Source organism: Myxocyprinus asiaticus, chromosome 47, assembly GCF_019703515.2.
Source record: "Myxocyprinus asiaticus isolate MX2 ecotype Aquarium Trade chromosome 47, UBuf_Myxa_2, whole genome shotgun sequence".
NCBI lineage: Eukaryota > Metazoa > Chordata > Actinopteri > Cypriniformes > Catostomidae > Myxocyprinus > Myxocyprinus asiaticus.
In genome coordinates, this window is record NC_059390.1 from 30223577 (window position 1) to 30250489 (window position 26913).

The window sequence follows — 26913 nt, forward strand, 5'->3', positions numbered from 1 at the left end:
GGTCCGGACCAGCCCTCGTGATGGATTGGAAGGCGCAAGCCATGCGTCCAAGTTCCACGCAAGGGGGACCAAAGGGACAACATCATCGGATGTGGGGCCTCGCGGCGGGGCAGAGCGCGAGGTGCCACACCACGTCGTGGCCGTGCTGAGTCCGAGGACATCGAAGCACTTACCTGGCTCCTTGTGACCACCCCCGGAACAGCCTGGGACGGGGGAGGAAGAGGCCTGTCCTCGTGACCCGTGGAGACTGTCACATTGGGGGCGGATTTGTGCCACAGCTGGGGCTCAGGGCGGGAGACCGCTGCTGGAGCGCCAACCTGCCAATGGAGTGGTGGACGGTGGTCGTAATGCCAGCCGTACACACCGGATACGTGACCCAGGGAACAAGGAAACCACTCTTGCTGAGCTCTTGAGTACTGCAGCCACTTGGGCATGCAGCGCAATTAAATACAAAAGGTAACAAAAAGATGAAGATCTGCTTACCAGCTCCAGAGCAGCGGGTTTCGTTGTCCCTGGGTCGCCCGTCTCAAGGGCGCTTTGAAGCCTTTCACGGGTTCTGGGCAGCCGCGAGACGGGTGGCGTCTGCTTCCTGCGGTGGGCTCCATACCGGGGCCGGGCCGAAGGGGTGGGCTGCGGCGGAGCCGGTGCAGTCACTGCATGAGGATGCCCTTGGCGATGAGTAGATGGGGTGTATACACATACATACATACACACACATAATAATCATACAAACTATAATACACTACTCTCTCCACACCCCACCCGAGAGCCCTCCAAAAACTCCAAATACCTGCCCTTTTGACCAGAATTTCTGGATCTCGACACACCACCACAAAACATGGGCCATGTCTCCATCCTCCGACTGGCATCTCCAGCAGGTGGGTGTGTCTTTAAGACCAAGCCTATACAGTCTAGAGGGGGTCCAATAAAATCTATGCAAAATTTTTAAGTGTATAAGACGCACCCTTGCATCACTAGATGCAGACAACTTTTTTAAAATCTTAGCCCACACTCCTTCCTCCAATGCCAAGTTGAAATCTTTCTCCCATACTCTCTTGAGACAGGTCAAGGGTCCGTCCCTCATACTCTGAATTAACAAGGAGTAGTACACTGATGCCTCATGACCTTTTCCAAAAGCCGCAATCACCTCTCCCAAAGCATCAGCCTCCTTAGGGGGATGTGTGCTACTCCCAAAAATAGTGCATAGCAGGTGGCGCAGTTGTAAATACCTATAAAACTGAGGTCTGTGGATCCCAAAATGTTGGACCAAGTTTTCAAACGATCTCAACACACCACTTTCATATAGGTCACCGATTGTAGCAACCCCCCTCACAATCCACTCCGGCCAGCAGAAAGGAGACTTGCCAATACACAGTCTTGGGTTCTGCCATATGCTCGAGGCAGCATTTAAATAAGTGTCCAATTTAAACAATCTGGACACTTTAGTCCATACTGAGTGTAAATGCGTAATAACGGGATGTAACTTAACTTTTCCAATTAGTTTGATAGAGATGCTTTGTAATGGCGAAATAGGGGCAAGAACTGCCTGTTCAATAACAAACCAGGGAGGGGCTCTCTCAGGTGGAAGTGACCAATGAGCCAAATGTCTGAGACTGAACGCATAGTAATAAAACAAAATTTTGGGTAGGCCTATCCCTCCTTTGTCTATCGGCCTATGTAACTTATTAAAATGCAATCTAGGACGTTTACCATTCCAAATGAAGGACTTCGCTATGCTATCAAATTCGTTGAAATAAGAGAGGGGGACATCTACAGGGAGAGATTGTAGCAGGTAGTTAAATTTTGGAATACAATTCATTTTAATAACATTAACCTTCCCAATCATTGATAAATGTAATGAAGCCCACATGCTGACATCGCTCGAAAAACTTTTTATTAAAGGGTCAAAATTAATACTAACTAAATCAGACAAATTTGCTGGGAATAAAATCCCCAAATACTTAATGCCCTGTTTGGGCCACTGGAAGGTGCCCGGCTGAAAAGCTGTTACTGGACAGTATGCTGTCAAAGCCAAAGCTTCGGATTTAGCCCAATTGGCTTTGTATCCTGAGAACTTGGAAAAGGAATTAATAATTCTGTGGAGGCAAGGCAAAGATCTAGTAGGTTCAGAGACAAATAATAAAATATCTGCATAAAGCAGAAGCTTATGCGGCACACCTCCCGCCACCACCCCTGGAAAATCATCCTCCTTTCTTATCGCAGCTGCTAATGGTTCCAGGGCAAGACAGAACAATAATTGGGAAAGAGGGCAACCCTGCCGAGTGCCCATATTCAAAGTAAAATAATCTGAGATTAATCCATTTGTTTGTACCGCTGCTACAGGGTGTCTATAAAGTAACTTAATCCAACCAATAAATGTACTCCCGAACCCGTACATTTCCAGAATCTTAAAAAGAGAATCCCATTCTACCATATCAAATGCCTTTTTGGCATCAAATGAGATGGCAGCGATTGGAGATTGATCATTCGCTACTGACTACATGATATTGATTAGACGCCTGATGTTATCAGAAAAGCTGCGGCCCCGAATAAACCCCACCTGATCTATATGTATAAGTGATGTCATAACTTTACTTAATCGATTAGCCAAAATTTTTGACAATATTTTTACATCTAGTTGGATCAGGGAAATTGGATGGTAACTTTTACACTTGCTTGGATCTTTGTCCTTTTTAAGAATCAGACTGATCCGGGCTTGTGTCATGGTTGGAGGAAGTTTTCCGTTCTTTAATGATTCAGTATAAACTTCTAACGAAAGTGGAGCCAGTTCTGTAGCATAGGATCTAAAAAATTCTGCGGCAAAACCATCTGGCCCCGTAGCCTTGCTAGTAGGTAGGGCCTTAATTACCTCGTCAAGCTCCTCCAAGGTTATCTCAGAATCAAGAGAGTTTTCAAGTTTTTTTGCTCAATCATCAGTTTAGGAAGATCTAATGGTTCCACAAAGTTTCTAATATCTTCATCAGTAGACGAAGACGTGGAACTATAAAGATCAATATAGAACTCTTTAAAGGCATTATTAATATCAATGGCTGAGGTAAATATTTCACCACCAGCAGATTTCACTGAGGGAATGGTAGAAAAATAATCTCTGCTTTATATATCTAGCCAAAAGCTTCCCTGATTTGTCACCCGACTCAAAGTATGACTGTCTTGCCCTGAATAACCAAAACTCCACTTTCCGCAACAAAATAGCATTATATCTATATTTCAATCGGGTCAATTCTTTGAGGCCATCAGCTGACATACGGCGCTTCAGCTCTGCCTCTGCACTTTTAATATTTCCTTCCAACTCCACAAGTTCTCATGCTTTGGATTGTTTGATGAATGAGGCATACTGTATGATCCGGCCCCTAAGAACCGCTTTAAGTGCCTCCCAAGCCACGCCCACAGAGGATACTGAGGACCAGTTGGTCTCCATATAAACATTGATTTCAGTCTTTAACATTTGTTGGAAATCAGGATTTTGCAGAAGGGATACATTAAGGCACCAACTATATGATTTCTTTTTCTCTATATGTGGCATCACCTCTAAACTCACCAGGGCGTGATCTGCGACTAAAATGTTTCCAATTAAGCAATCAACAACAAATGAAATTAGGGATTTAGATATAAAAAAAAATCTATTCTATAATAAATCTTATGGACTGATGAAAAAAATTTATAGTCCCTACCGGTCGGGTTCAAAAGTCTCCAAATATCCGAAAGACCAAGATTTTTACACATCCTGTGAAGCGTCAGTGTTGCTCTAGGGGGCTTCCACACTTTTGCTTCACTATGATCAAGGATTGAATCCATCAAAAGATTGAAGTCTCCTCCCAATATTATATCATGAGGGGTGCCAGCGGCTTGCAACATCCCTTCAAGATCTATAAAAAAGCCCTAATCATCAGCGTTAGGTGCGTAAATATTAGCCAAAATCGACCTTTGCCCTTGAATTTCAGCTAAAACAATAATTACTCTTCCTAATTTATCTTTAATCTGTTTGAGACATTTGAATTGTAGATGTTTATTTACCAATATAATGACTCCCTTGCTCTTACTTGTGCCAGCACTAAAGAAAACATGTCCACCCCATATCTTCCCAAATTTTTCAGCTTCCTGCGGGGAGAGATGTGTTTCTTGAAGAAACACTATATCATATTTGTTACGTTTAAGAAAAGAAATAACCTTCCCTCTTTTTATGGGGTGCCCCAACCCATTCACATTCCATGTGGAGAGAGATAGTACACTTATATTAACAACAGACATATTGATATAATAGAAAAAATAAATTGTGTGCCAAAAACAAAATTACGAAGACCACATTCCCCATTAGTGAAACAATCAACCCCCGAACAAAACAAACAGAAAAAAAAAAAAAACTTGTGCATTAACCCCGCACACGACAGCACCAACCGGCGACAATCCCTCTAAGAGTCCCCACTACAACTTTGCCATCGGATTGCTCAATTTTGCCTCACAAATTTGTGAGGAAAAATTACATAACAGAAGATACTTTTTGAAATAAACCCAGTCAGTTGGAAGAATGAACACAAAGAATGTGTATATTAATTCACAGAACTGTCTCAAAGATGTGATCTTCCACAAAACAAATTCCAGCTGATATAAAACCGTTCAGATTCCTCGGACAGACAAATGAATGATCAGTGAGCCAGCTGTTATGAGTTCAGCGGATGACGTAATCATTCCAATGTCTCGTAAAAAAAAAAAAAAAAACTCAACAAAACCAACCACAGCCAGCAGGAAGAGTAAGCACGAAGAACGAACAGATGAATCAACAGCTGTTCCAAAGGAATGTTATTCAACAGAACAAGCTCCAGCCGCTAGGTGGAACCAATACAAAAAGAAACAAAACCGGCATCCCGGTTCCCCGGATGATCAAGTCAGTTCACTCAGAGGCTGCATAAAAGTATATACCATGACTTACACAATCCGTCAGCTTTATAAAAGACATCCTTTGTGTGAGCATGTAGATATTTTGCGGTCATCCATAGTGTCCACTCTCAATCTGTCCGGGAACTTAAATGCAAAAGTTTCTTTAAGGAAAGTGTTATTCACAAAACCAGCTCCAGCCGCACGGCGGAGCCAATGCAAAAAACCTAAAATGTTGCCCAGCTTCCTCAAGAGTAAGTACAGCAAGTCAGGCCCACTCACATGAGAAACATCCAATGGTTTACTCAGACAATGATTCTATAAAAGACATTGCCTGATTTGGACATGTGAATACTTTGCGACTGACCTTCATTTCTAATCTCAGTTTGGCAGGAAACATTAGAGCAAACAAGACCTTTTTCTGATGTAAGAGTTTCTTGCATTCCTTGAACCGATCGCGTTTCTCTCTTGTCGAACTCGCAAAGTCCGAGAACAAGAAAATATTATGGTTCTTCCAAGAAAGCTTCCCTTTGCTCCTCGCCTGGTGCAACACAAGATCTTTATCGGATGATCTCAGAAATCTGGCCAGAATCGATCGGGGCCTGTCTCCCTCACCAGATCTGTGAGCTGGGACTCTGTGAGCTCGCTCAATTTCCAGCTTGTGGCCTGTTATGTCGAGCAGACTCGGGAAAAACTCATCTAGGAATTTCGCCATATCTCTGCCCTCCTCATGCTCAGGAATTCCAACAATTCGAACGTTATTCCTGTGGTTTCTATTCTCAAGATCTTCAAGCTTTTCAAGGAGATGTTCCAAATCAACTTTGGTCACGGGCGGATTAGCGGTTAATTCTCTCTCAGAAGATTCCAGAAAATCAATTCGTTTTTCAACATCAGTCACTCTTGTAGCTAACTCAGAGAATTTTGTTTCCATCGCCGTAATCGATCAACGTATTACAGCGAGATCCTCCAAGTCAGCAAAAATCTTCGTCGACATCACCAACATGTTGGACAATTGACGCTGGATTCCTTTTCCCGCCACGCCATCCAAATCGAGTCCCCGGTCTGTAGGCCTGTCGGGGCTTTCATCCTGAACACGTAAGTGTCTTTTAATGTCTCCAGAGCCTGAGGATTTTGACTTCTTTGCCATGTTTTGCAACAAAGGGCAAATGTGTAACTGGGTGTATCAAATTTCACCAGATTATAACATGAGAATAATCGAAAATTCAGCAAAGTGCGCAGAGCTCGTTGCTCACATGTCCGCTCCTTGCATGGCGTCACGTGACCCCCTTGTTATTCCATAGTTTTGATGACTTTACTATTATTTTAAAATGTGAAGAAAAAAATTATAATAAAGAATAAGTGTTTCAAAACTTTTGACTGGTAGTATATGTATATATATATATATATATATCCAAGGAGTTCATTTAGCCCAGCAGCCAGCATTGCTTTGGATGTTGGGCAAGTTCCATCGCAAAATATACATCAAAAGCTGTCCAGTCAGTTTGTGACTTTTTCCTGATTCCTTTTGTTTCGTATCTTTAGGTTCGGTGTTAACAATGCCAGTGTGAACGCTAAGCGAACCAGGACTAAATGGATCATTGTTTTTTTTTTTGGTCCGGACCAAGAGGACCAAGAGAACCGAACTACAAGTGTGAACACACCCTTAGACCATAAGCCAAGACCCAGATCCTGACCAAGACTTTAAGTGTTGAAACCCAGAGCAAGACACTGAGTAACAAAATCCAGACCAAGACTACAAGATCAAGACTCCAACTCTGGTGTGTGAGCAGGGCATAAATTGAGCCGGCACCTTTAATTAAAATAAGGCAGCTTATTTGTCATTCCATTCCTTTTCTTGTATGCTCCTCACCCAGGTTCCCCCACCTCCAAAATTCTAATTTAACCCCTGTATATAAAGACATGAGTAGCTCACCTGGTAGAGCATGGTGTCAGCAATGCCAAGGTCATGGGGTTGATTCCTCAGAAACAAATACACTTGGGAAAGTGTCTGCCAAATGAAAGTAAATCAGTTGTCTTATAGTTTGTGTTGCATGAAGATCCGGGTGGGGGGAGGGGTAACCTACACCCCTGATCTTCATGCAACACTGGGAAACTTAATTTACAACTGAAGTTTCCCCAATAATCAAAACAAGCAAGTACACATTATTCTTGGGATTATACACATATTTCATTTGCTTTGCTCTATAGATGGAAAATATTCCTGCTGGTATTTTTAAACAGTTTTGCAACTATTTCACCAGGATGTACGTGACTGCTCAAAGCAGCCTGAATTCCCACGGTACACTAAATATACATGAATTGCCAAGCCCACTGTCTGTTTTTATTATAACCCAATTATTCATTTGATCCAGCAACTAATAATACCTTTTTTCTGTTGACATGAGTTACTAAAGGAGAACCAACCCTGAACTTTACCATTCACAGCTACAAACCAGATTTAATTGAATGCTTTTTGGGGTGAATCTAATGAAAACAATGATTTTTTAAAAATAAAAATGTATATTTTGCATATACTGAGATATATATATATATATATATATATATATATATATATATATATATATATATATATATATATATATACACACACACACACACACACAGTATATATGAATATACACCGATCAGCCGCAACATTAAAACCACCTGCCTAATATTGTGTCCCCCTTGTGCTGCCAAAACAGTGCCAACCTGCATCCCAGATAGGCTGGTTTGAGTATTTCTCTAACTGCTGATCTCCTGGGATTTTCACAAACAGTCTCTAGAATTTACTCCAAATGATGCCAAAAACAAAAAACATCCAGTGAGTGGCAGTTCTGTGGACGGAAATGCCTTGTTGATGAGAGGTCAACAGAGAATTGCCAGACTGGTTCGAACAGACAAAGCCTACGGTAACTCATAACCGCTCTGTACAACTGTGATGAGAAAAATAGCATCTCAGAATGCTATTGGCCCTGTTTTGGCAGCACAAGGGGGACCTACACAATATTAGGCAGATGGTTTTAATATTGCGGCTGATTGGTGTATATTCATATATACTGTGTGTATGTGTGTGTGTATATATGTATATTCACACACACACACACACACACACACACACACACACATATACATACATACATACACATTCGCAAGTGCACATGGGGACAAAGATCTTACTTTTTAGAGAAATGTCCTCTGGTCTAAAGAAACAAAAATGTAACTGTTTGGCCATAATGACCATTGTTATGTTTGGAGGAAAAAGGGTGAGGCTTGCAAGCCGAAGAACACCATCCAACCATGAAGCATGGGGGTGGCAGCATCATGTTGTGGGGGTGCTTTGCTGCAGGAGTGACTGGTGCACTTCACAAAATAAATGGCATCATGAGGAAGGAAAATTATGTGGATACATTGAAGCAACATCTCAAGACATCGGCCAGGAAGTTAAAGCTCGGTCACAAATGGGTCTTCCAAATGGACAATGATCCCAAGCATACCTCCAAAGTTGTGGCAAAATGGCTTAAGGACAACAAAGTCAATGTATTGGAGTGGCCATCACAAAGCCCTGACCTCAATCCGATAGAAAATTTGTGGGAAGAACTGAAAAAGTGTGTGCGGACAAAGAACATATACACTGTAAAAAGTAATCACTGAATCTAATTAAAGGCTTGTAAACTTAACTAATTCTGGCAAATTTGTTGATTTTACTGAATTAAACTGTGTTATGTCAACAATCGGCTGAATGCAATAGTTAAACTAAACCATACTGAAGAGCATCAATTGAGTTGGACTAAAAGCTGGTTCACACTGTAACAAATATCCGGAGCAAAAACTTGGCACAAAGAACATAACAGAAGTACACAAAAGGGGTGTTAATGATTCAAATTTTTAAAACCCTCCCATTTAGATTTCAGCGTTTTGGCACGTCCTTGAGCTGCTGCTACTACAATCCAGCACTTCACAGTCCATCATATTTATAATCATAGAGCTTCATATTCATATTTATTGGGTTTTGGAAATGTAATTCCAGGACGAAAATATAAATATGTTTTCTACTATTCCTCTTATGCTTTCTTCAACGCATTTTCTGTGCATGTGCAGTATCATTCAGAACACCGCGGGCACGGGGAGACGATTAACTTCTCACATCGTGTGTGACTGCGACATGTAGCAACGCCATTAGGTATGTTGGTGACCTAATTATACACTACTCACAGTGCATTATATCTTTGTATAAACCCAAATCGAAATAATTTCTTTTGCTCATTGTAGGGAGAAAGGGAAATGCAAATTTAATGAGTTTTATTCAAGAGTATTACTGGCTAACCGTCAGTTGAGAGCATTGGTTCACTAGATACGTTCCAAACATAAATTTTTACTGAAAATGTTTTTTATATAAATTTTGAATCTATTTTTGTTCAGTTATAGTTTTGTACGGTTTATTGTTAATTATATGTAATGTGCTGCGTGCACTCCGAGAACATTCTAACATGCAGTTTGCACGTGTTCATCGTGCTGTTCATTTTTCACATGTATGCACAATTATATCTTGATTAACAAGTAAATAATATATACTTTTCAGTTGGTGTATGCTTATTGAGGACCTACACCCATGGAGTGGAAGTATAAGTTCTGCTTGTTTTCTTGTGAAAAGAGGGCTAAACTTTTGAAACACTACCGATTAAAACATGGAAGCTACACGAGAAGTACTCCAATTCCATGTCTCCACACAGATTGTCTATGTTCATTTAAATCATTTAATTCACTTAAGGTGCACTTAACAAAAAATCATTCACATCAAGTACATGGTAGCCAGACATGTGATGACACCCCATTGATATTTCACTGCTTACATTGCAATTTAGAGGAGCCCTGCACAGAATCCATTTTCTTGTCTCATTTGTGGCAGCACTTCAAAAATTATGAAATGGTGCAGTGCCCATACAAAGATTGCAATTTTGAGAGCAATGTCTACTCAACATTTAATGCCCATAAATATAGAGAGCATAGAACACTTAATCAAAGGCAGTTAAAGACTGACATTGTCCTGCATGTTTTAACTCTTAGCGTAGATAAAAATGTGCTACAAGACGAGTCTTTGTGCCATGATCCTATAGATGTACACTTGGAGGAAAATGATGAAGAGAATTAAAACCTTGATTTTTTGCAGCATCAGCTAGAGCATAATTTAGCCTCACGTTTTCTCAAAATGCAGGCTATTTTACATATTTCTAATTCAGCTGCACAGGAAGTAATCCTAAATCAGATTTTACTTCTGTCAGAGCCCCTGGTCTTATCACTTACAGAGATGGCAGCCACTATCAAGAAAATGACTTCAAGACTGAGACCTTCAGGATTGTACTTGGTCTTTATGTTGAAGAATTTGAGATTGCCAATCCCCTTGGCACTTCACGGAAAAAACACAAAATGTTCAGTTTCTATTGGGTTCTAGCCAATCTTCCCTCAAAAGATCATTCGTCAATTCAGCCTATTTAGCTGGCAATTTTATGCAGAGCTAGTGCAGTCAAAGAACATGGTTACGCCAAAGTCCTACGCCCACTTGTTCAAGACCTGGTAACTCTTGAAAAGCATGGTGTATACACTGAACAGTTTGGAGATTGTGTGAAAGGAACTGTACTTTTGGTGTCATCAGATAATCTAGGTGCTCATTCTTTTGCTGGATTACAGGAAAGTTTCACTGTTGAGAACCCATGTCAGTTCTGTCTGGCCAAGAGGAGTGAAATCCAGGAGGAGGAGGTCCAGTCTGGAGCTTTTGAACTGAGAACCAAGCAGGAGCATTACAGGCAAGTGGCTCAAGTGTTAAATAATGAGAGTTTGGTAAAGAAGTATGGTGTTAAATGTGGCTGTGTTTTAAGTGAAAGGTTGGAACATTCACACAGTGGGCGGTTTTCCACCTGACATAATGCATGACCTTATGGAGGGTGTCATCCCCATTGAAATGTGCTTGTGCATTAATGATTTGGTCTCCAGGAAGTTAATCTCTCTTGAATCCCTGAACCAAGCTATCAAGCAGTTTCCTTACAAATTCTCAGACAAAACTGATCAGCCTCAGATCATCCCAGCCACCTTTGCCTTTCAAGGTACCAATTGTGGTAATGCCCATGAAAACTGGGCACTAATTAGACTTCTGCCACTCATGATTGGTTTTGACATCCCTGAAAATGATCAAACATGAAACATTTTGTTGCTTTTGAAAGATATTTTAGAAATGGCATTTGCTTTCAGGTTCACTCAGGTTCAGGTTTTCTCTTGATTTTCTTGATACTAAAATCTCAGAACACAGAGATTTACTTTTAACAGTGTTTCCTCATTTTACATTGCGCCCTAAGCACCACTACATTGAGCACTATCCACAGCTAATAAGAATGTATGGACTACTAAGAGATGTGTGGACAATGCGCTTTGAAGGCAAGCACAAATTCTTCAAACAGGTCATTCGTGACACCAAAAATATTCCACAAACTCTGGCTGTTTGACATCAAAGACTGATGGCTTACTATGTTGACTCGTCCTCCTTTTTCAAGCCATCCATCCAGACGGACAAGGTGATGGGTACTTTGATTTCAACTTTCCCTGAGAATATTCAGGTCTTCCTGAAACAGAGATTCGCAGTTCAGAACATTGTCCTCTCAGCATCATCTGTGAGCATTGACGGAATCAAATATAATCCAGATATGGTTGTATCTGTTGTTACTTGTTCAGGCCTACCTGATTTTAGACAGATTTTCAAAATTCTTCTCATTAACAGTGATGTTATGTTTGTGTGTAAAGATCTGACATGTTGGTACATTGAGCACCTATGTTCTTTTGAACTGTGCAGTCATGTGCTGTCATTGTCAGTTACCAAGCTTTCAGATCTGAATGACCCTTTTCCTTTGCCAGCCTATACACTTAGGGGCAAAACCTATGTTACACTGAAACATAATATCTTATGCTGAATAGATGACACTTAAAATTTTAGTTCTGAAAATTTTTCATTATTTACTCTTGTTCGTATTTAGAAAACAAAAAGGAGAATTTTAGATGTTCTGGTCATTCTCGTCCGCTCCCATGCACTTTCAAGAATGCACACAGATTGAGTTCAAGATTTATATATAAAAGTAATGTTGCCCAATAAGTAGCCAAATTATATTGCAGTTTGTTTCTCAAAACCATTCATATAGTTTTAAAACACTTGGATTACATGGCAAGAGTCGCATTTTATGATGTGTTCTTTTGAACGTCATATGGTTACGGATGAGTGGAATGTTTTTCCAAAAAAATCTCCTTTAGTGTTCCAAAGAACAGTTTTGAAAGTGAGTAAATAAGACAATTTTGGCTTTTGGGAAAACTGTCACTTTGAATTCAGAAAGTTAACTCTATTCTTTAACCTTTACAGAGACAAAATATGGAGACAAGGACCATACTCAGAGTGATTGTTAATGAAAACGATATCAGGAAAAAAAGAAAGAAAAAAAAAACACTTCCTGGGAAACCACGGACAGTTGACTCACTGTTGGAACAACTTGAAGAGAAGCTGGGGCTTCAGTACAAGTTCTCACGTCAGTTTGAGGATCCTGACTTCAACAATTCCCTAGTGAACCTTACTGACATTGAACACTTGCCAGATAAGCCCACACTGAAGATAATTTCACATGTGACAACACTAACACCTAGCACAGCTGAGACAGAGATCCTCTCTGTGTCTTCTGAAGATAATTCAATCATACTCAGCGGACTGCATGGCCAGACCCTTTTGAGATCCGACTTTTCCTGTTGACGTTGTATACAGATTACGTCAGGCAAATCTACTGCACATGTGAGATCAGACGTACCTATAAGTGTCTGCAGAACTTAAGCATGAGATTCTTGAAAAACTCTCAATGTACAGTTTTGAAGCTTACCCAGATAAGGAACATTTTGAGGATGTTGCTGCTGCTCTGATAAAAAACAAAACAAAAAAAAAACACCCTGGTCTTACCCAGCCTGGCTCCTCTAAGGGGTGGAATGGGTGGTATGATAGCCTCAGGTGGAAAACTGGTAATTACTGCTCAAAACTGCGCCGAGCTGGATATTTGGATGTCAGTCTTGGTCAAACATCAAAAGACCCAAGAGGTATAATTTCTTACCTAACTTTTCTGATGGTGAAGATGAAACCAGCATGGAGTCCAAAAGGAAAGAGATGGAAGACATGAAAAACATCATCCTAATGCTGCGCTGGTAGCCCCAAGCATGAACTCTACATTTGCATTGCGTAGAAAGGAACTGATAGAGACAGAGCCTGCAGTGAAGGATACATTGTAAAGGTGGCCAGCACTCTTCACAGGGAGTCAGGTAAGTAAAAATTTATGTCGTCTTGTATCACGTTATTTCACTATAAACAGTTGCTATGCATTGTTTGAATGTATCACTTTTGTAGTAGTGAAAAGCGTACAAAACTTGACTTCATAATCCAATTTCTAGGATTGAAGTTAAATTCTTACTTGTACATTTCATTGCCAAAGTGATTGCTTAATTTCACTCTGTCCTTTTTTTAGATTCTGGCAGAGTTTGGCCGTATATCTGGCAAAAACCTGTGAACCGAATTCTTTCAAGAACTGGAAAGATTCACTCCACGCTTCATTGATATTTAAGGCCAAAGGGGGAGACATTGGCTGTAAACTTAAGAGGATATTGCAACAGATTGAAAATGACGTAAGCTTCTCAGACACGCACCAATTTATTTTTATTTTTGTGCATTTGTGATTTTATTTTGGTAAAAGAACCATTGCTTTTGCTGTTGTTTGCTCTCTGTTGTGTTTGCTATGAGTGCTATTAATATATATATTCATGATTTTACAGAAATCCAATATCAGTGGAAGAACAGCTGATCTCCATGGCCTTCCACTTCTTCTTGGATCCCACAGATTTTTACAAGACATGTTCTGTAAGTAGTATTCCCTGTGATGTTCTGGTTATTCAATGTAATGCAAACAGTTCTTAAACCAATCTTGAGATCCGGCTAGTGAAGTTATGAAGGAAGGAAAAACAGACAGGACACTGAAACAATGTAAGAAAAAAAAGGAATAGAGGAAAGTAGAAGAGAGAAAAGAATTGAGAGAGAAAAGAGAAAGGACATGTAAGAATAGAAAAGATCAGAGTTAGAAAAGAAATTATATAAGACATGGAGGAGTAAGAACAAACAAACAATGGAAAGACAACAGAAGGGAGTTAATAAAGATAGAAAGAAGGTTAGAAAATTAAAGATGAAGGAAGAACAAGGGAAAGACCAAAAAAGGAGGAAAGAAGAGTCAGAAAGGACAGGCAGAACAGAAAGGTAAGAAAGTGAAAGAAAAAGACAGATGGGCATAAAGGAGGTTAGAAAGAAATAAAGACATTGGAAAGAGAGAAAAAAAATACGTGCATGATTGGTGGTTGAAAAAGCAATAAGCCCCGTGAAGCTGTGGTTTACAGTGAATTTAGAACAGCTAAGGGGCGTTGTTAGGCACGACGCGGAGTGGAGTAAAACTCCCTTAGCTGTTCTAAATTCATTGTAAATCACGGCTTCATGGGGCTTATTGCTTATTGCCGATACCCGGGAAGGAGGAGGGATTCCCGTGGAAGATTCCTCGACACTGCCGTCCACCCAGGAGAGCGCCGCTGCCATCCGACGGGGGACGGAGTAGCCCGACCACCCGGACGCGGGGAACGGCCGCCGTCCGCGAGGCGAGTGGGGACGGGACTCTCCGACTGCCTGGAGCAAGGGAGCCGCTGCCGGGGGCGGAGGAGTGCCCTGCCATCCCCCGGGAACACAGAGGGGTCGAGAGAAGACCGCCGTCCGCGGGGGGAGGAGGGAAGCGACTCCCCAACCACCTGGAGTGGTAGGGCCGCTGCCAGGGGTGGAGGAGTGTCCCCATGGACGCCGGGAACGCGGAGGGGCGTTCTGGCCGCTGGGGGTCAGAGGTCTGACTCCGGTCCACCCGGGGAGGAGCGGCTGCTGTCCGCCTGAGAGGGTGGAGGAGTGATCGAGGACCACGCGATGGCACATCAGAGAACCGGTGAGTTTCTTTTTCTCTCTCTCCTCTCTCTGTCGCTCCGTGTTGGCCTTTCCCTCGCCTATTTTGTTTTGTTGTTGTTTTTTCCCTCCTGCCTCCTCCCAGGTCGAGGAAGGCGGGGATGACCCGCCGGCAGTCGGGGCGCAAGGCACGTCCCCCGGAGAGGAAGGGGGGATGTACGTCATGCCGGGGGCATGTGCCACTAATATGCCACTCCTGTTTTTAGGAAAGTGAAGATGATGGAGAAATCAGGCATATTGGCATACTGACAGTTATTCCTGAGGACTCTCAAACTGTACCATACTCACTGCACCTTGACGCCAAATCCACTGCAATCACTTTGGAATGTACAATTGTAGTGGATAACCTGGACAATCTTCCCCAAGCCATGTGTCTGCTCTTTGGGCTCATTTATGCCCTGAATTTAGAGTATCCTCCAGTACTGAAGAACACTTCTGATTTTGTTCAAAGAGTGATTTTGTCACTTGGGCACAAGTCTCTCAAACCTAAAATACAATCCCTAAAAAAATAGTCTGATGCAGTAGCATTATTGTGGTATGATGGAGCATATTTCAGTGTAATTGTTCATAATTGACCATTATTGATTTTGAAAATGGCATATCACCACTGAATGATGTATTTTGTTTCCTGTTGGAAAACTGACTGTTTGCTTAATGTTAAGTGGTTGATTTTAGACTAGAGTTTACACATTTTAAGAGAACTAGGAAACGTGTTTACTACTAAGAAACTTGTTTACAGAGTCTTCAGTTTTATCCATTTCTGCATTTCATCAGTTCTTTGTGGGGAAAAAAAGGTTAAAATACAAAAAAGGCTGTGCATTTGCCACTTATGGCCAGCCAAGGAAGATTTACAAAATGTCAGAAAAGGGGCATTGAACTTATATATATTATTTCCTTATTATTATTATTTTCTTACAATTTTAATGTTGTTGATGTGACGGCATATTTGAAAAAAGTAATAACTTCAAGTAAATTTGTCTTATGGAACTAATAAATGGCCTAGTGTTGTCCCAACAATCTGATGTCTGTCTTTGTATTAACAACTCACAGTTTTGAGTAAACCTTGCTTGAGAAATTTAAGGCAATCAGTTTCCAAAAGTTTTTCTAGTAATGTGAACAATCTTGTTGAGATAACTGGTTTAATTGAGTTTAATGTACTTTGGTGTTAGTAAGCTTAACTCAAATCTCTAAGTTTGCTGAGCTAATTTAACTTGGCAAGTTGAGTTAGCAATACTCAATTTTCTGGTAACCTATACAAATACACAAGTTACCTCTTCTAAATTATAGTAAGCTTTATCAACTCAAAAATGATTGACAAATTTGCTTGTTAATTTTGAGGCAATCAGTTTCCACAGGTTTTCTAAGTAAACTCAACTCATTACATTTTACAGTGTATAAATGAAATAGACAATTCAATACTTTAACTGAAATAAATCTCAATACTCAATTCAGGGTTAATATAAAGAAAACTAAAAGAAAAGATAAAATGTCCAACAATCCTCCTGGTTCTTCTGTATATAATGAGTGTCAAGTGAATGTATAATACTAAGACTTTTGTCTACTACACGTGTAGTGCGTGTATGGAAATGGCAGCTTAGCTGTATTCTCCAGGGTTAAACTTAAGAAACAGATCTTCTCTTTATCAATCACTGGGGCTGACTCGCCATTCATCATGAGTATATATAGTAGATCATCTCACACGGTGAAATCAGGTAATCAAAAAGCCAATCTACATAAAACAAAATCCTCAATTAACATCTCTCAGATTCACATTGGTCTGTTATACAATAAACTCCATACAAGTATTCAGATAATCGATTACACATTGCAAAAACACATATCTATTCCATTGCTCACAGATTTGTACACATTAAAATATCCACCATTGTGCCTGTACCAAAACAATCAAAAATAACTTGTTTAAATGACTGGCGTCCTGTTGCTCTGACCCCCATCATCAGCAAATGTTTTGAGAGACTAATCAGAGATTACATCTGCTCTGTATTGCCACTCTCTCTTGACCCGCTGCAGTTTGCTTACCGCAACAACCGCTCCACTGATGATGCCATTGCATCTACAATACACACTGCTCTCTCCCACCTGGAAAAAAGGAACACTTATGTGAGAATGCTGTTTGTAGACTACAGCTCAGCATTCAACACCATAGTGCCCTCCAAACTAGATGAGAAACTCCGGGCTCTGGGCTTAAACAGCTCGCTGTGCAGCTGGATCCTGGACTTCCTGTCAAGCAGACGCCAGGTGGTTAGAATAGGCAGCAACATCTCCTCATCACTGACCCTCAACACTGGAGCCCCACAGGGCTGTGTTCTCAGCCCACTACTGTATTCCTTGTACACACATGACACACACATGACTGTGTGGCAACACACAGCTCCAATGCCATCATTAAGTTTGCTGATGACATGACGGTGGTAGGTCTGATCACTGACAATGATGAAACAGCCTACAGAGAGGAGGTGCACACTCTGACACACTGGTGTCAGAAGCACAACCTCTCCCTCAACGTCAGTAAGACAAAGGAGCTTGTGGTGGACTTCAGAAGAAAAGACAGAGAACACAGTCCCATCACCATCAATGGAGCACCAGTGGAGAGAGTCAGCAGCTTCAAGTTCCTGGGTGTCCACATCACTGAGGAACTCACATGGTCCATCCACACTGAAGTCGTTGTGAAGAAGGCTCATCAGCGCCTCTTCTTCCTGAGACGGCTGAGGAAGTTTGGAATGAACCACCGCATCCTCACACGGTTCTACACCTGCACTGTAGAGAGCATCCTGACTGGCTGCATCTCCGCCTGGTACGGCAATAGCACCGCCCACAACCGCAAAGCACTGCAAAGGGTGGTGCGAACTGCCAGACACATCATTGGAGGTGAGCTTCCCTCCCTCCAGGAAATATATACAAGGCGGTGTGTGAAAAAAGCTCGGAGGATCATCAGAGACTCCAGCCACCCGAGCCATGGGCTGCTCTCACTGCTACCATCAGGTAGGCGGTATTGCAGCAACAGGACCCGCACCAGCCGACTCCATGATAGCTTCTTCCCCCAAGCAATCAGACTTCTGAACTCTTGATCTCCCATGATCAAAATACATCAGCACTGCACTTTATTACTCTTACTCTTATATCTCACACCGGACTGTCATAAATTATATTATTATTATTATATTATGTTCTCTCTTAACAACTGACTATCAACCGACAGCCTGAATGTCAATACAGTACAATACTATACATTCTATATATATATATACTTTTTTATATATTTTTATTTTTTATTTTTATTGAATAATGTGTATCTATATAGTGCATATTGTATACTGTACAGTGTATGTTATTATTTGTATATTGTGTTGTGTGTAATTATGTGTATAACAGATGTTTAAATTGTGCTGTGTTAATTTGATGTAATTGTAAATTGGTATATGTCTCATCACTGTCACGACTGCTATGTTGATCGGAACTGCACCCAAGAATTTCACACACCATTGCACTTGTGTATATGGCTGTGTGACAATAAAGTGATTTGATTTGATTTGATTTTAGCTTAGCCATTTAACACTAGTACTCACAAATATACAAATCAAAGATACGATTCAAATCTGAATTCAACATACAGATTAATCTTTGGCATTTGAAAATACTATTATCACATATGAACCACTTTATACATAAGCAGATACATTATGAATTAAAATGAACAAGAGTTAAATCTATCGGTTTTCCCATTTCCATTTGTAACACGTGGCAATGAAATACAAAGATACTTCCAATAAATATCATCTTTAACTCTGACTGTTTTGAATTTTAATTTACTTCAACATATATACCTTATCTTAAACATTCATCAGTTCAATTGAATTTAATAGAACTTTTCCTCCATTAACACAGAAACTCAGCAGAGCTCATGTAAATCAGTTTCCACAAGATCAATTTGGAATTTCCTAAACAGAAAGATTAATTCTTGCTCCAACAACAATGTTGTATAAATCAATCACCTTAATAAGATTTTTAAACAAAAAACTTGCAACAAATTCAACGCAGCGTTTAGTCATCCCATGCATATCAATTGAGAGCTTTCTTCTTTTATACCCTATGAAAAGTCAATTTGTCCAATTACCATATGGCGCCCTCTATGGGATAACTGTGATTTTACATAAAACACTAGCACATATACCTAATGTAAATTTTAAAGTGGTTATATATACAGGTGCATCTCAATAAATTAGAATGTCGTGGAAAAGTTCATTTATTTCAGTAATTCAACTCAAATTGTGAAACTCGTGTATTAAATAAATTCATTGCACACAGACTGAAGTAGTTTAAGTCTTTGGTTCTTTTAATTGTGATGATTTTAGCTCACATTTAACAAAAACCCACCAATTCACTATCTCAACAAATTAGAATATGGTGACATGCCAATCAGCTAATCAACTCAAAACACCTGCAAAGGTTTCCTGAGCCTTCAAAATGGTCTCTCAGTTTGGTTCACTAGGCTACACAATCATGGGGAAGACTGCTGATCTGACAGTTGTCCAGAAGACAATCATTGACACCCTTCACAAGGAGGGTAAGCCACAAACATTCATTGCCAAAGAAGCTGGCTGTTCACAGAGTGCTGTATCCAAGCATGTTAACAGAAAGTTGAGTGGAAGGAAAAAGTGTGGAAGAAAAAGATGCACAACCAACCGAGAGAACCGCAGCCTTATGATTGTCAAGCAAAATCGATTCAAGAATTTGGGTGAACTTCACAAGGAATGGTCTGAGGCTGGGGTCAAGGCATCAAGAGCCACCACACACAGACATGTCAAGGAATTTGGCTACAGTTGTCGTATTCCTCTTGTTAAGCCACTCCTGAACCACAGACAACGTCAAAGGCGTCTTACTTGGGCTAAGGAGAAGAAGAACTGGACTGTTGCCCAGTGGTCCTAAGTCCTCTTTTCAGATGAGAGCAAGTTTTGTATTTCATTTGGAAACCAAGGTCCTAGAGTCTGGAGGAAGGGTGGAGAAGCTCATAGCCCAAGTTGCTTGAAGTCCAGTGTTAAGTTTCCACAGTCTGTGATGATTTGGGTTGCAATGTCATCTGCTGGTGTAGGTCCATTGTGTTGTTTGAAAACCAAAGTCACTGCACCCGTTTACCAAGAAATTTTGGAGCACTTCATGCTTCCTTCTGCTGACCAGCTTTTTAAAGATGCTGATTTCATTTTCCAGCAGGATTTGGCACCTGCCCACACTGCCAAAAGCACCAAAAGTTGGTTAAATGACCATGGTGTTGGTGTGCTTGACTGGCCAGTAAACTCACCAGACCTGAACCCCATAGAGAATCTATGGGATATTGTCAAGAGGAAAATGAGAAACAAGAGACCAAAAAATGCAGATGAGCTGAAGGCCACTGTCAAAGAAACCTGGGCTTCCATACCACCTCAGCAGTGCCACAAACTGATCACCTCCATGCCATGCCAAATTGAGGCAGTAATTAAAGCAAAAGGAGCCCCTACCAAGTATTGAGTACATATACAGTAAATGAACATACTTTCCATAAGGCCAAAAATTCACTAAAAATGTTTTTTTTATTGGTCTTATGATGTATTCTAATTTTTTGAGATAGTGAATTGGTGGGTTTTTGTTAAATGTGAGCCAAAATCATCACAATTAAAAGAATCAAAGACTTAAACTACTTCAGTCTGTGTGCATTGAATTTATTTAATACACGAGTTTCACAATTTGAGTTGAATTACTGAAATAAATTAACTTTTCCACGACATTCTAATTTATTGAGATGCACCTGTGTGTATATATATATATATACAGTACTGTGCAAAAGTTTTAGGCACTTGGGAAAAATGTTGCATAGTGAGGACGTCTTCAAAATCAAAAACATCTTATGTGCCTAAGACTTTTGCACAGTACTGTATATATATATATATATATATATATATATATATACACTACCGGTCAAAAGTTTTGAAACACTTGACTGAAATGTTTCTCATGATCTTAAAAATATTTTGATCTGAAGGCGTACGCTTAAGTGTTTGAAATTTGTTTTGTAGACAAAAATATAATTGTGCCACCATATTAATTTATTTCATTATATATCTAAAAATGTATATATATATATATATACATTTTTAAAATTGATGACTTGGACCAAATAATAAAGAAAAGCAGCCAATAAGTGCCCAACACTTATTGATGATGGGAACTCCTTCAATACTGTTTAAAAAGCATCCCAGAGTGATACCTCAAGAAGCTGGTTGAGAAATGTCAAGAGTACATTTCTGCAAATTCTAGGCAAAGGGTGACTACTTTGAAGATGCTAAAATATAACAGAGTTTTTTTGTTTAGTCACAACATAATTCCCATAGTTCCATTTATGTTATTCCATAGTTTTGATGACTTTACTATTATTCTAAAATGTGAAGAAAAAAATTATAAAAAGAATGAGTGTTTCAAAACTTTTGACCGGTAGTGTGTGTGTGTGTGTGTATATATATATCAAAATGTCTGAAATGCTCTTCTCCATTTTTTATCCCACTTACAAGAGCAGCATGAACTTTTTTTTTTGTGTTCCATGCTAGAAAGAAAGTGACATTTTCTTTTTGGCTGTTGACCCTAATAGCTTTTAAAATGATTCATGATTGCATAAATTATTAATTTTGTGCCCTTTGCCACTGGCGATATTTCTGAAAAGCCCTCTTCATTTGCTGAGCTCAAATCTACAGTATTAAACCCTGACAGTGAAAATGAGCACAGCAATAAATCTATCAGAAACATTTGTCCCTTTGTTCTTTGAACACAGCTGAGAATGTAGCAGCTTATATAATAATTGATATGGTTGAAACTCTGAGGCCTTATTAGAGCATCATTATTAGCAGCTGTTGTACCAGGAATCATGGAGCAGTTCCTCACTCCTGGATTACAGCTTTTGGAGCAGTTAAATAGCTGATCAACATCAGAGCAGCCAAACCTGGCACTGGTGAGTCAAGTCATTTTTATTTGTATAGTGCTTTTCACAACACACATCATTTCAAAGCAGCTTTAGAGAAGATCATGCATTAACAGAAAATTAAACTGTAATATCTATAATGTCTTACAGTCATCATTGTGTAGTTTGATAAAATACGATTTTGAATTGTGTTTAAAAATAATTAATTCAATAAAAATTTTATTCATAACCCCAGTGAGCAAGCCGAAGGCGACTGTAGCAAGGAACACAAAACTCCATAAGATGTTGGTTATTGGAGAAAAATAACCTTGGGAGAAACCAGGCTCACTGTGGGGGCCAGTTCCCCTCTGGCTAACATCATCAATATAATGCCAATATTACTTATGTATAGTGCAAGTCATGGTTTAAAATGATTAAACTGAGTAAGTGTTAAAGGTAAGTATTTAAACAAAGATTTTGTATGAACAGTAAGATTAATGACTAATGTCTTTGAAGCACATCCTAGATTAACTGCAGAAGTTCACATAGATGCAATTGTCCTTGTTAGTCGGCTGATGAAGGGTTTTGTTGGCAGTTAATTGATAGTCTATGTATTCCATTTCAAGAGTGTAGTCCATCATTAGACCGAGGTGATATAGGCAGAGATCAGTTAGGTGCATCGCATTCAACCTGGCCGGTAATTTCTGTGAGGTCTATCCTAAGTCCAAGGTTCAGGCAATGGCATATGAAGTATCCCATGTCTTATGGTTGGAGTTGGCATCAGTTCATACCCTGAAGTCCATTGTAATAGACTGAAGTGATGTTTGGCTGGCACCGGCTGCTATTAGTCATCATCACTCAGCGACACGTAGCAGTGGAGTCCAACACGAAGCAGGAATGGAGCTGGATCCAGCTCTGGTGACCTCAGGATAGGACTCCCGAGGTTGAGACAGGGAAACAAATAGAATAATATAAGCATAGATGCCATTCAATTTATAGATTTATAGAGTTATAGATCACGATCAATGTTTCTGGTTTCTTGTTCCGGCAGACCTAATTAAAGAAGCCTAATTGTGAGTTGAAGGATAAATTAGGTGTATGCCTGGCTAAATAGATGAGTCTTTAGTCTAGACAAACTGAGTGAGTGTGTCTGCATCTCTAACAGTGTTAGGGAGACTCTTCCATAGTTTAGGAGCCAAATATGAAAAGGATCTACCACCTTTTGTGGATTTTGATATTCTAGGAACAATTAACAGACCAGAATTTTGTGATCATAATGAACGTGATGGAATATAGCATGGTAGAAGGTCACTTAAGTACTGCGGAGCTAGACCATTCAAAGCTTTGTACGTAGTTAACAGAATTGTAAAATTAATACGAAATTTAACAGGTAGCCAATGTAATGACGATAAAATGAGGCTAATATGATCATATTTCTTGGTTCTAGTCAGAACTCTGGCTGCTGCATTTTGAACCAATTGAAGTTTATTTATTGAGCTTGCTGGACATCCTCCCAGTAATGCATTACAGTAATCTAGTCTTGAGGTCATGAACGCATGAATTAGTTTTTCGGCATCAGCAACAAGAGGGGATGTGTCATAATTTAGCAATATTTATTAGGTAGAAAAATGCTGTTCTACAAACATTGGTAATTTGATTTTCAAAGGACAGATTGGTATCAAATATAACACCTAAGTTCTTCACTGTTGAAGACGATGTAACAGTACATCCATCGAGAGTCAAATGATATTTTAGCGGCTTGTTTTTAGAGGTTTTTGGTCCAATAATTAGTACCTCTGTTTTGACGGAATTGAGTAGAAGGAAATTTCTGGCCATCCAATCTTTTATTTCATTGATACACTCTGCTAATTTGGAGAATTGTGAAATCTCATCAGGTTTTGAAGAAATATAAAGTTGGGTATCATCAGCATAACAGTGGAAACTTATTCCATGATTCCTGATTATATCTCCCAGGGGAAGCATATACAAGGAGAAAAGCAGAGGCCCTAAAACTGATCCCTAAGGAACTTCATACTTTATTTTTGTTGTTTGGTTTGACAATTCCTCATGTACATAGACAAAGTGATAGCGGTCTGCTAAATAGGACCTAAACCATGCTAATACAACTCCACAAATGCTAACATAATTCTCTAGCCTATTCAAGAGAATGTCATGATCTGTCATGCAGCACAACACCTAAAAGCACTAGAAGTGAAATGCAGATGATAAGAGCAAGTCATTTGTAACTCTGATAAGTGCAGTCTCTGTACAGTGATGAGGCTTAAATCCTGACTGAAATTGTTCATATATACTATTTCTCTGTAGAAATGAACATATTTGGGAGGATACTACCTTTTCTAGTATTTTCGACATAAACGGGAGATTTGAAATCAGTCTATAATAAGCCAGTTCTTCATGATCAAGTTGTGGCTTCTTAATAAGCGTTTTGACAACTGCCATTTTAAAGTTTCTTGGGGCATGTCCTAAGGATAGCGAGGAGTTAATAATATTAAGAAGAGGTTCTGAGATTAAGGGGAATACCTCTTTTAAGAGCTTGGTTGGTATTGGATCTAACATACATGTTGTGGCTTTTGATGTTTCGATAAGTTTTGTTAGCTCTTCATGACCCATGACAGCAAAGGATTGAAGTTGCATGTGAGGAAAATTATGAGACACTGTTTTCTGAGGTACTGTGACAGATGATTGCATAATTCCATTTTTATTTCTGATTATTTCAATTTTATCAGTAAAGAAATTCACGAAGCCATTATTCTTGTGCTGCAACGGAATATCTGGTTCTGTTGAGGCTTTATTCCTCACCAATTTAGCCACAGTACTGAATAAACACCTAGGATTGTTGTGGTTATTTTCTATGAGTTTGCTAAAATATGCTGACCTGGCAGCTTTTAGTGCCTGTTTGTAGCTACAGACACTATCCTTCCATGCACTGTGAAATAGCTCTAATTTTGTATTCTTCCACTTGCGCTCCATTTTCCGAGCTGCTCCATTGAGAGCATGAGTGTGATCAATGTACCATGGTGAAGGGGGTGACACTATCAAGAGTGCTAGAGATGACTGTATTTATATTTTCTGTTATTTCATCAAGTTCCTCTAGGCTTTGGGGTTTACTGAGTGTATGAGATAGATCTGGAAGATTATTAGTGAAGCTATCTTTAGTGGTCGAAAGAATAGTTTACCTGAACGATAGCGTGGTGTAGATTGTGTAACTTTAGCTGATCGCAGCATTCAAGAGACGAGGTAATGATCCGAGATGTCATCGCTCTGCGGCAGAATTTTTATAGGATCAACATCAACTCCATATGACAGAATTAAATCTAGCATATGATTATGGTGATGATATGGTCCTGTTACATTTTTTCTGACTCCAAGAGAGTTGAGAATATTGATAAATGCTAATCCCAATGTGTCATTTTCATTATCTATGTAAATGTAAGTCACCAATAATTAAAGCTCTATCTACAATAACTACAAGATCTGATAAAAAAATATGTGCAAATCAACCAAGGAAATCAGAATAAGGCCCGGGTGATCTATATACTGTAGCAAGGGTAAAAGATGACGAGTTTTAAAAGATGATGAGTTTTTTATTTATATTTGCCGGTGTCACATTAAGCATTATTAGTCCAAAAGACTTAAATTTATATCCTGTCCTCTGAGTAACACCAAAAACGTCACTGTAAATTGTAGCAACACCTCCTCCTTGACCCTTCAGATGAGGCTCATGTTTATAACAATAACCTGGGGGAGTAGATTCATTTAAACTAATATATTCATCCGGTTTAAGCCAGGTTTCATTAAAACAGAGCACATCCAAACTATGATCTGTAATAATTTCAATTACAATTAGTGCTTTGGTAAAAAGAGATCTAATGTTTAGTAGCCCTACCTTCATATGATGTTTATTTTATTTTATTTTTTTCAAGTGTGATTTTTTTCTAAATGATTTAGTGAGAGTTTTGTGTTTGGTAGTTTGGGAAAAAGACACAGTCTCTATGTGATATCTAGGTGATACAGTCCCTATGTGTTGTAGTTTATATGACCTGTGTGACGTCTCAAGGCAGCTAGAAGACGTTCGGATTAACCAGTTTGTCTGCTTCCTGACCTGGGGGGATGTAGTCCGTCTCTCTTTAGCAGTTCAGGTCTACCCAAAAACTCTTCCAATTGTCTATAAATCCTGTTCTATTCTCCCGACACCAATCAGATATCCAGCCATTCAGTGACACTAATTTACTATAAACCTCGTCACCAAGACGAGCAGGGAGGGGGCCAGAGCATATTACAGTGTCTGACATCGTTTTTGCAAATTCACACACCTCTTTAACATTATCTGTAGTGATTTCCGACTGGCGAAGCCAGACATCATTAGTGCCGACATGAATAACAATTTTAGAAAATCTGCATTTAGCATTAGCCAGCACTTGTAAATTTGATCTGATGTCAGACGCTCTGGCATCCGAAATGCATTTAACAATAGTGGCTGGAGTCTCTATTTCCACATTCCTTAAAATAGAATCACCAATAACAAGGGCTCTTTCAACATGATTCTCAGTGGGTGCATCACTGAGTGGAGAGAATCAATTGGAAACCCTAACAGGAATGGGAGAGTTTTGTCGCTTTGCTGAGCGAGTATGCCGCCGAGACTTCACCCAAACACCCTGCTGTGGGGGCTCTACAGCCGGAACCAAATTGTGTGTGTTGCTCTCTGTACTGCCCGCATCCGAAACAGTATCTACTGGCTTCTCTTTCTCACTGACCTCCACTAGTGTTCGGATGCGTGTCTCTAACTCATTAACCTTCTCTGTCAGCCTGACTAATTCCTTACATTTATCACATGTGAATACCTCACTGCTGACCGAAGAAGCTATTGTAAAGATGTGACATGCAATGCAGGAAGAAATAACATGAGCAGATGCCATGACTTAATGCAATTGATTGTTGTTGTTGTTGTTTGTTGTTGCTGAGCGGTGAAGGTTTGAGATCGATGTGAATCCCTCACGCAATT